This window comes from Heptranchias perlo, unplaced genomic scaffold, assembly GCF_035084215.1.
Source record: "Heptranchias perlo isolate sHepPer1 unplaced genomic scaffold, sHepPer1.hap1 HAP1_SCAFFOLD_1152, whole genome shotgun sequence".
Lineage (NCBI taxonomy): Eukaryota > Metazoa > Chordata > Chondrichthyes > Hexanchiformes > Hexanchidae > Heptranchias > Heptranchias perlo.
This window is the reverse complement of record NW_027138377.1, coordinates 15,001-25,000: the sequence shown is the minus strand read 5'-3', so window position 1 is coordinate 25,000 and position 10,000 is coordinate 15,001.

Below are 10,000 nucleotides of genomic sequence, written 5' to 3'. Positions count from 1 at the left end.
CCATGTGCCCTGATTTGTGACGCCCGTTTGGAGGCTGATATCTCAGGAAGGCCGAGGCCGATTTCCTCCGGGTATGGCTCGTTGCGTGCGGCAGGAGGAGGCGCAGCGTACGGTACCGAGCACTGGGAGGTGCGGTGCTGCCCGCCGGAGTGACAGCGAAAGGCTGCGCACCGCTTTCCGCCTGGTAACTCGGCGTCCGTGAGACCGACCGACTCCGCTTTATCGCCGGAGCTAGAGTGGGGCAAGGGGCACGGTTGAGTACCGGAAGGATGACGTTCGCACACGGGGAAGTCGAGTGCCGGGCCGCTGAAAGCGAGCAGGGTGCCACCGACTCTTCGGGCCCACTCGGAGGCTGATATCTCAGGAAGGCCGAGGCCGATTTCCTCCGGGTATGGCTCGTTGCGTGCGGCAGGAGGAGGCGCAGCGTACGGTACCGAGCACTGGGAGGTGCGATGCTGCCCGCCGGAGTGACAGCGAAAGGCTGCGCACCGCTTTCCGCCTGCTAACTCGGCGTCCGTGAGACCGACCGACTTCGCTTTACCGCCGGAGCTAGAGTGGGGCAAGGGGCACGGTTGGGTACCGGAACGATCACGTTCGCACACCGGGAAGTCGAGTGCCGGGTCTCGAAACGGAGCCGGGTCGGCCCAATTTAAAACGGAGAATAGAGTGCTGCCCTCTGCGGGTGAAAACCTGGAAGTACGTTGGTTAATGATTTCCAGTTCACCCCGCTTGGTCAGGCCCACTCGGAGGCGGATAACTCCGGAACGCCGAGGCCGATTTCCTCCGGGTATGGCTCGTTGCGTGCGGCAGGAGGCGGCGCAGCGTACGGTACCGAGCACTCGGAGATGCGGTGCTGCCCGCCGGAGTGACAGCGAAAGGCTGCGCACCGCTTTCCGCCTGGTAACTCGGCGTCCGTGAGACCGACCGACTCCGCTTTAGCACCGGAGCTAGAGTGGGGCAAGGGGCACCGAAGGGTACCGGAACGATCACGTTCGCATACCGGGAAGTCGAGTGACGGGCCGCTGAAAGCGAGCAGGGTGCCACCGCTCGGGGCCCCGGTTTGTCCGTCCCACCCGGAGGCCCATATCTCCGGAAGGCACAGGCCGATTTCCTCCGGGTATGGCTCGTTGTGTGCGGCCGGACCAGGCGCAGCGGACGGTACCGAGCACTGGGAGGTGCGATGCTGCCCGCCGGAGTGACAGCGAAAGGCTGCGCACCGCTTTCCGCCTGCTAACTCGGCGTCCGTGAGACCGACCGACTCCGCTTTACCGCCGGAGCTAGAGTGGGGCAAGGGGCACGGTTGAGTACCGGAAGGATGACGTTCGCACACCGGGAAGTCGACTAGCGGGCCGCCGAAAGCGAGCTCGGGGCCCCGGTTTGTCCGTCCCACCCGGAGGCCCATATCTCCGGAAGGCACAGGCCGATTTCCACCGGGTATGGCTCGTTGTGTGCGGCCGGACCAGGCGCAGCGGACGGTACCGAGCACTCGGAGGTCGGGCGCTGCCCGCCGGAGGTACAGCGAAAGGCTGCAAACCACTTTCCGCCGCCTCCCTCCGCGGGCGTGAGACCGACGGTCGTCGGGTTTAGTTCCGCGGCTAGAGCAGGACGAGGGGCAGCGAACGGTACCGGAACGAACCCGGTCGCACACCGGGAAGTCGAGTGCCGGGTCTCGAAACGGAGCCGGGTCGGCCCAGTTTAAAACGGAGAAGAGAGTGCTGCCCTCTGCGGGTGAAAACATGGAAGTACGTTGGTTAATGATTTCCAGTTCACCCCGCTTGGTCAGGCCCACTCGGAGGCGGATAACTCCGGAACGCCGAGGCCGATTTCCTCCGGGTATGGCTCGTTGCGTGCGGCAGGAGGAGGCGCAGCGTTCGGTACCGAGCACTCGGAGGTGCGGTGCTGCCCGCCGGAGTGACAGCGAAAGGCTGCGCACCCCTTTCCGCCTGCTAACTCGGCGTCCGTGAGACCGACCGACTCCGCTTTAGCACCGGAGCTAGAGTGGGGCAAGGGGCACCGAAGGGTACCGGAACGATGACGTTCGCACACCGGGAAGTCGAGTGCCGGGCCGCCGAAAGCGAGCAGGGTGCCACCGCTCGGGGCCCCGGTTTGTCCGTCCCACCCGGAGGCCCATATCTCCGGAAGGCACAGGCCGATTTCCTCCGGGTATGGCTCGTTGTGTGCGGCCGGACCAGGCGCAGCGGACGGTACCGAGCACTCGGAGGTCGGGCGCTGCCCGCCGGAGGTACAGCGAAAGGCTGCAAACCACTTTCCGCCGCCTCCCTCCGCGGGCGTGAGACCGACGGTCGTCGGGTTTAGTTCCGCGGCTAGAGCAGGACGAGGGGCAGCGAACGGTACCGGAACGAACCCGGTCGCACACCGGGAAGTCGAGTGCCGGGTCTCGAAACGGAGCCGGGTCGGCCCAGTTTAAAACGGAGAAGAGAGTGCTGCCCTCTGCGGGTGAAAACATGGAAGTACGTTGGTTAATGATTTCCAGTTCACCCCGCTTGGTCAGGCCCACTCGGAGGCGGATAACTCCGGAACGCCGAGGCCGATTTCCTCCGGGTATGGCTCGTTGCGTGCGGCAGGAGGAGGCGCAGCGTTCGGTACCGAGCACTCGGAGGTGCGGTGCTGCCCGCCGGAGTGACAGCGAAAGGCTGCGCACCCCTTTCCGCCTGCTAACTCGGCGTCCGTGAGACCGACCGACTCCGCTTTAGCACCGGAGCTAGAGTGGGGCAAGGGGCACCGAAGGGTACCGGAACGATGACGTTCGCACACCGGGAAGTCGAGTGCCGGGCCGCCGAAAGCGAGCAGGGTGCCACCGCTCGGGGCCCCGGTTTGTCCGTCCCACCCGGAGGCCCATATCTCCGGAAGGCACAGGCCGATTTCCTCCGGGTATGGCTCGTTGCGTGCGGCCGGACCAGGCGCAGCGGACGGTACCGAGCACTCGGAGGTCGGGCGCTGCCCGCCGGAGGTACAGCGAAAGGCTGCAAACCACTTTCCGCCGCCTCCCTCCGCGGGCGTGAGACCGACGGTCGTCGGGTTTGTTTCCGCGGCTAGAGCAGGACGAGGGGCAGCGAACGGTACCGGAAGGAACCCGGTCGCACACCGGGAAGTCGACTAGCGGGCCGCCGAAAGCGAGCACGGGGCCCCGGTTTGTCCGTCCCACCCGGAGGCCCATATCTCTGGAAGGCACAGGCCGATTTCCACCGGGTATGGCTCGTTGTGTGCGGCAGGACCAGGCGCAGCGGACGGTACCGAGCACTCGGAGGTCGGGCGCTGCCCGCCGGAGGTACAGCGAAAGGCTGCAAACCACTTTCCGCCACCTCCCTCCGCGGGCGTGAGACCGACGGTCGTCGGGTTTGTCTCCGCGGCTAGAGCAGGACGAGGGGCAGCGAACGGTACCGGAACGAACCCGGTCGCACACCGGGAAGTCGACCAGCGGGCCGCCGAAAGCGTGCTCGGGTCCCCGGTTTGTCTGTCCCACCCGGAGGCTGATATCTGAGGAAGTCCGAGGCCGATTTCCTCCGGCTAACTCGGCGGGCAATGTGTCCCCCCCCCACCATCTTCGGCTGATTACCGTGGCTGGACCGGATCAAGGAGCAACGGAACCGTGCCAGAACGACGTCGGTCGGACGGCGTGAACTGATAGTGCCGAGGCCGGAAACCGAGCCGGAAATGTGCACCGATTTATTGGTCCCACTCGCAGGCCCATATCTCCGGAAGGCCGAGGCCGATTTCCTCCGGGTATGGTTCGCTGCGTGCAGCCGGAAGGGGAGCAGCGGACGGCACTGAGCAGCCGGAGGTGCGGCGCTGCCCGCCGGAGCTGCAAGCGAAAGGCTGCGCACCGCTTTCCGCTGGCTAACTCGGCGGCCGTCAGGCCGACCGACTCCGCTTCAGCACGGGAGCTGGAGTCGGGCAAGGGGCACCGAAGGGTACCGGAAGGATCACGTTCGGACACCGGGAAGTCGAGTGCCGGGCCGCCGAAAGCGAGCTCGGGGCCCCGGTTTGTCCGTCCCACCCGGAGGCCCATATCTCGAGAAGGCACAGGCCGATTTCCTCCGGGTTTGGCTCGCTGCGTGCGGCCGGACGAGGCGCAGCGAACGGTACCGAGCACTCGGAGGTGCGGCGCTGCCCGCCGGAGGTACAGCGAAAGGCTGCAAACCGCTTTCCGCCTCCTCTCCCCTCGGGCGTGAGACCGACGGTCGTCTGGTTTGCTTCCGCGGCAAGAGCAGGACGAGGGGCACCGAGCGGTACCAGAACGAACCCGGTCGCACACCGGGATGTGGAGTGCCCGGCCCAAACCCGCTACCCCCCCCCCCCCCCCCAACACCCGAAAGCGAGCCCCGGTTTGTGGATTAAAAGTGAAGCGGCAAAGATTTGTAAAACAGCGTGAAATGATGAACCAGAAGCCCAAAGTAATGGTGGGAATAAAAGTTCCAAAATGTGAAATGGTGAACCAGAAGTTGTGTGAACTGTTTAACCCAAAGTGGCAAAAATGGATTAAAAGGGGTGAAATGATCGACCGCAAAGCAGGGCAAGCATTAAACAAAAGCAGCAGCATTTTTTAAAAAGGGACAAATGGTTTACCAGAATCCCAAAAGAATGCTCAGAGACTTAAGTCCCAAAGGGGAAATGGTTAACCAGTAGCTGGGTGAACTGCTTAACCCAAAGTGGGAAAAAGGATAAAAAAGGGGTGAACTGATCAACCAGAAGTCGACAACAATGTGCGGCGATTAAGTCTGAAAGAGGGAAAGGTTGACCGGAAAGCAGGGAAATGATTAAACAAAAGCAGAAAAATTCAGTAAAAAGGGGCAAGTGGTGAACCAGAAGTTGGGTGAACTGCTTAACCAAAAGTGGGAAAGAGGATTAAAAGGGGAGAAATGTTGAACCAGATGTCGAAAACAATGCGCGGCGATGAAGTCTGAAAGAGGAAAAGGTTGACCGCAAAGCAGGGAAAGGATTAAACAGAAGCAGCAATATCTTTTAAAAAGGGACAAATGGTGAACCAGAATCCCAAAGAATGCTCAGAGACTTAAGTCCCAAAGGGGCAAATGGTTAACCAGAAGCTGGGTGAACTGTTTAACCAAAAGTGGGAAAAAGGATTAAAATGTTGTGAAATGATTAACCAGAAGGCGAAAGCAAAGTGCGGCGGCGAAGTCCTAAAGGGGAAAAGGTTGACCATAAAGCAGGGAAATGATTAAACAAAAGCGGAAAATTCAGTAAGAAGGGGCAAATGGTTAACCAGAAGTTGGGTGAACTGCTTAACCAAAAGTGGGAAAAAGGATTAAAAGGGGAGAAATGTTTAACCAGATGTCGAAAACAATGCGCGGCGATGAAGTCTGAAAGAGGAATAGGTCGACGCAAAGCAGGGAAATGATTAAACAAAAGCAGAAAAATTCAGTAAAAAGGGGCAAATGGTGAACCAGAAGCTGGTGAACTGCTTAACCAAAAGTGGGAAAAAGGATTAAAAGGGGAGAAATGTTGAACCAGATGTCGAAAACAAGGTGCGGCGATGAAGTCTGAAAGAGGAATAGGTCGACCGCAAAGCAGGGAAAGGTTTAATCAAAAGCAGCAATATCTTTTAAAAGGGACAAATGTGAACCAGAATCACAAAAGAATGCTCAGAGACTTAAGTCCCAAAGGGGAAATGGTTAACCAGTAGCTGGGTGAACTGTCCAACCCAAAGTGGGAAAAAGGATTAAAGGGGTGAAATGATTTAACCAGGAGGCTAAAGCAATGTGCCGCGGTGAAGTCCTAAAGGGGAAAAGGTTGACCAGAAAGCAGGGAAAGCATTAAACAAAAGCGGCAACATTTTTTAAAAAGTGGCAAATGGTTAACCAGAATCCCAAAAGAATGCTCAGAGACTTAGTCCCAAAGGGGGAAATGGTGAACCAGAAGCTGGGTGAACTGGTGAACCAAAAGTGGGAAAAAGGATTAAAAGGGGAGAAATGATTAACCAGGAGGCTGAAGCAATGTGCCGCGGTGAAGTCCTAAAGGGTAAAAGGTTGACAAGAAAGCAGGGAAATGATTAAACCAAAGCGGAAAAATTCAGTATAATGGGGCAAATGGTTAACCAGAAGCTGTGGTGAAATGGTTAAGCCAAAAGTGGCAAAAAAAAGATTTAAAGGGGAAAATGATTAACCAGAAGTCGACAACAATGCTCGGCGATGAAGTCTGAAAGGGGAAAAGGTTGACCAGAAAGCAGGGAAACGATTAAACAAAAGCGGCAACATTTTTAAAAAGTGGCAAATGTTTAACCAGAATCCCAAAAGAATGCTCAGAGACTAAGTCCCAAAGGGAAATGGTTAACCAGAAGCTGGGGGAAATGGTTAACCAAAAGTTGCAAAAATGATTAAAAGGGGTGAAATGATTAACCAGGAGGCTGAAGCAATGTGCCGCGGTGAGTCCTAAAGGGAAAAGGTTGACCACAAAGCAGGGAAAGCATTAAACAAAAGCGGCAACATTTTTTAAAAATTGGCAAATGATTAACCAGAATCCCAAAAGAATGCTCAGAGACTAAGTCCCAAAGGGGAAATGGTTAACCAGAAGCAGGGGAAATGGTTAACCAAAAGTTGCAAAATGATTAAATGGGGTGAATGATTAACCCAGGAGGCTGAAGCAATGTGCCGCGGTGAAGTCCTAAAGGGAAAAGGTTGACCACAAAGCAGGGAAAGCATTAAACAAAAGCGGCAACATTTTTAAAAAAGTGGCAAATGATTAACCAGAATCCCAAAAGAATGCTCAGAGACTAAGTCCCCAAAGGGGAAATGGTTAACCAGAAGCTGGGGGAAATGGTTAACCAAAAGTTGCAAAAATGATTAAAAGGGTGAAATGATTAACCAGGAGGCTAAAGCAATGTGCCGCGGTGAAGTCTGAAAGAGGGAAAGGTTGACCAGAAAGCATTAAACAAAAGTGGCAACATTTTAAAATAATTGGCAAATGGTTAACCAGAATCCCAAAAGAATGCTCAGAGACTAAGTCCAAAGGGGAAATGGTTAACCAGAAGCTGGGGGAAATGGTTAACCAAAAGTTGCAAAAATGATTAAAAGGGGTGAAATGATTAACCAGGAGGCTAAAGCAATGTGCCGCGGTGGAAGTCCTAAAGGGGAAAAGGTTGACCAGAAAGCAGGGAAAGCATTAAACAAAAGCGGCAACATTTTTTAAAAGTGGCAAATGGTTAACCAGAATCCCAAAAGAATGCTCAGAGACCAAGTCCCAAAGGGAAATGGTTAACCAGAAGCTGGGGGAATGGTTAACCAAAAGTTGCAAAAATGATTAAAAGGGGTGAAATGATTAACCAGGAGGCTGAAGCAATGTGCCGCGGTGAGTCTGAAAGAGGGAAAGGGTTGACCAGAAAGCATTAAACAAAAGTGGCAACATTTTTTAAAAATTGGCAAATGGTTAACCAGAATCCCAAAAGAATGCTCCAGACTAAGTCCCAAAGGGGAAATGGTTAACCAGAAGCTGGGTGAAATGGTTAACCAAAAGTTACAAAAATGATTAAAAGGGGTGAAATGATCAACCAGAAGTCGAAAACAATGTGCGGCGATGAAGTCCTAAGGTGGAAAAGTTACCCAGAAGGCAGGGAAATGATCAAACGAAAGCAGCCAAAAAATTATTAAAAGAGGGGAACTGATGAACCAAAAGATGAGAAACGGCCCGCAGAGACTAAGTCCAAAACGGGAACTGGTGAACCGGAAATGATTAACCAAAAACTAAGTCCGAAGAGGAACTGGTAAACCAGAACTGAGTAACCCGATTTTAAAATTAATTATAAATGGGAAACGATTGAGCAAAAGGCGGAAATTAAGTCACAGGGGACGCAGGTCCGAAAGGGCAAGAGGTTACCCCGTAGGGGGCATTCGTCAACTCAATCTGAAAATTTTGGAGGCAAATCTGACCAAAATGCGGAAATCGGACCACACCGCGAGGGGCGCCATTCGACGGGCAGGGGTAGACGCGTCGAACGGTGCCTGAAGGTCCCGGCTGCGACACGTGAGTCCGGAGATATGGCCAAGTCAAAGTCTGATGGGAGGTACCGAAGCCGAAAAATCGAAACGCGTTGCGGCGATTCGGTGTCAGAAAGTCGGTCACGAATTCAAATTCGTCCCGCTGATTCGCCAATTGCCAGCCGGTTCCGGGGGGATTGGGCGGGGTACCTGCAGGATAGGTAAGAGGTGGCATGTCGAGACTTAGCCTGTTTACCAGACTTGTGTCCAGCGCCTCCAGGTCTGCAGAGACCGACCCGGGCTGCCGCCCAACCGACTTTTAAGCCTTTTGGGAGTGGGAATTTTTTCCCATTTTTCCCCATTTTTCGGGTTTTTTGGTCGGGCTTGAAAACGGCGGCCCCGAGGCCTCCCGGGGCTGGCGGGCTTCGGCTCCCTTGCGAGAGGGTCCGAATTCCACCCGTTTAAGCCCAGAAAGGAGTTCGGAAGTCAGTCGGTCGAGGAACCCCTTCGGAAGTCCGACGGGGGATGGATTCGGCCGGCGTTTCGGATCTCCGGTCAGAGGATTCCCCCCCTGGGCGGGGGGGTGCGAGTAGCTGCCGGCAAACGGTCCCTTGCACTTGTGGCACAAAAAGTCCGAGCACATGTTAATGAGTTTGGCCGCGGAAGCCCCTATGCCCGAAATGAGAAAGCCCCCGTTGGCGGGATTTAGTGACGCATCTGCGGCCGGAGGTGGGAGGCCGTCCTGCCGAATTGACACTTGTCCATTCGGGCACCTAGGGATATGGTCGGGTACCCGGAGATTTTCGAGAACACGATTTTCAGAGCTTTCTCTGACAGCCCAGGTGCACTTTAAGAGTGCCTGAAAAAGTGACACTTGCAAAAGGCTCTCATTTCAAAGCGGAGACCTTTACAAGAGCACTCGGAATTCACCTGTCAGCATTTAAAGCTACATCAGGCGGCAATTTTCCGAACTCTTTGTCAGTCTGAAATCGTGTTGAGCCTCGACAGCGTCGGGCTCAGGCAGGAGGAGCTTGCCAGCAGAGAGAGGCTCACCATGGATTGCTGGTGGATGCTTTTCGAAAACATATACACATTATATTATATTATAATAATATAAAGAAAAAAAAGAGTTTCTCAAATCTCTGTGACACTTGCAGATTTTTTTGAAAGCCCAATAAAGAGAACTCTTTAACTTGAAAGTCACCTGTGCCGGCATAGCGATGACTTTTAAAACAGGTTGACACTTTCGAGCCGCGGCGGCTCTGAATCCACCCCAGACACCAAGTGTGTTTGTGGGCAAGGCACCGCGGCCGGTGGGCTGCTTTTATAATAACGGGCACGCAGACTTTTTGAGAGGAATCGGTACTCTCCTTCCGATCGATTTGGCGACTCGCGTCCGACATGGGAGGGCCCGAGCGGTCCAGCCAAGGCTGGTGTTCAGGCTCGTCAGGTTCCTCTCTCTGTCCCAAGTGGCAGACGGACAGTTTTAAAAGTCAGTGGGTTTTGTCGGCACGACTCTCCTGTTCACCCGCTGGCGTATTGCTCTCTTGTGAGGCCGAGAAGTCCACCTGTGTTGTCTAACAGAGGTCCGATTCAAGCTCCAGAGCCCGGGTGTCTGCCGTCTCGAGTGGAGCGGGAATGTGCAGCAGCAAGTCCCGGTTCTGGTAGCTGAACACGAGATTTTCTCTAGCAACTGAGCACCAAAACACGTCACCCTTTTAGAGCTGGAGGCTGAGTGTGTGCATGTATCTTGAACGCTATGGTTTGCAAACTCCAGTCGGACCTGGCACACCAACAACCTCTCCCCTGTCACGGGCAGGGGGGGGAAGGCCATGTGTGCCCAGCAGACACGACGAAGGCGGCTAGAAAGGGTCACTGTAGCTTAACCACCCAAGCGTGTCCGTGACCTTAACGGTCTGTGCCTGGCAAAAGGTGGGCTTCCTTTCGACTTTTGTTTGTTGCTGGCTGTCTGTCATGCATTACCGCTTGCAAGCCCAGGTTGGAACCGGCGCCAACCTCCCTCGTCATGGTGGGGGGGAGGCCATGTGCCC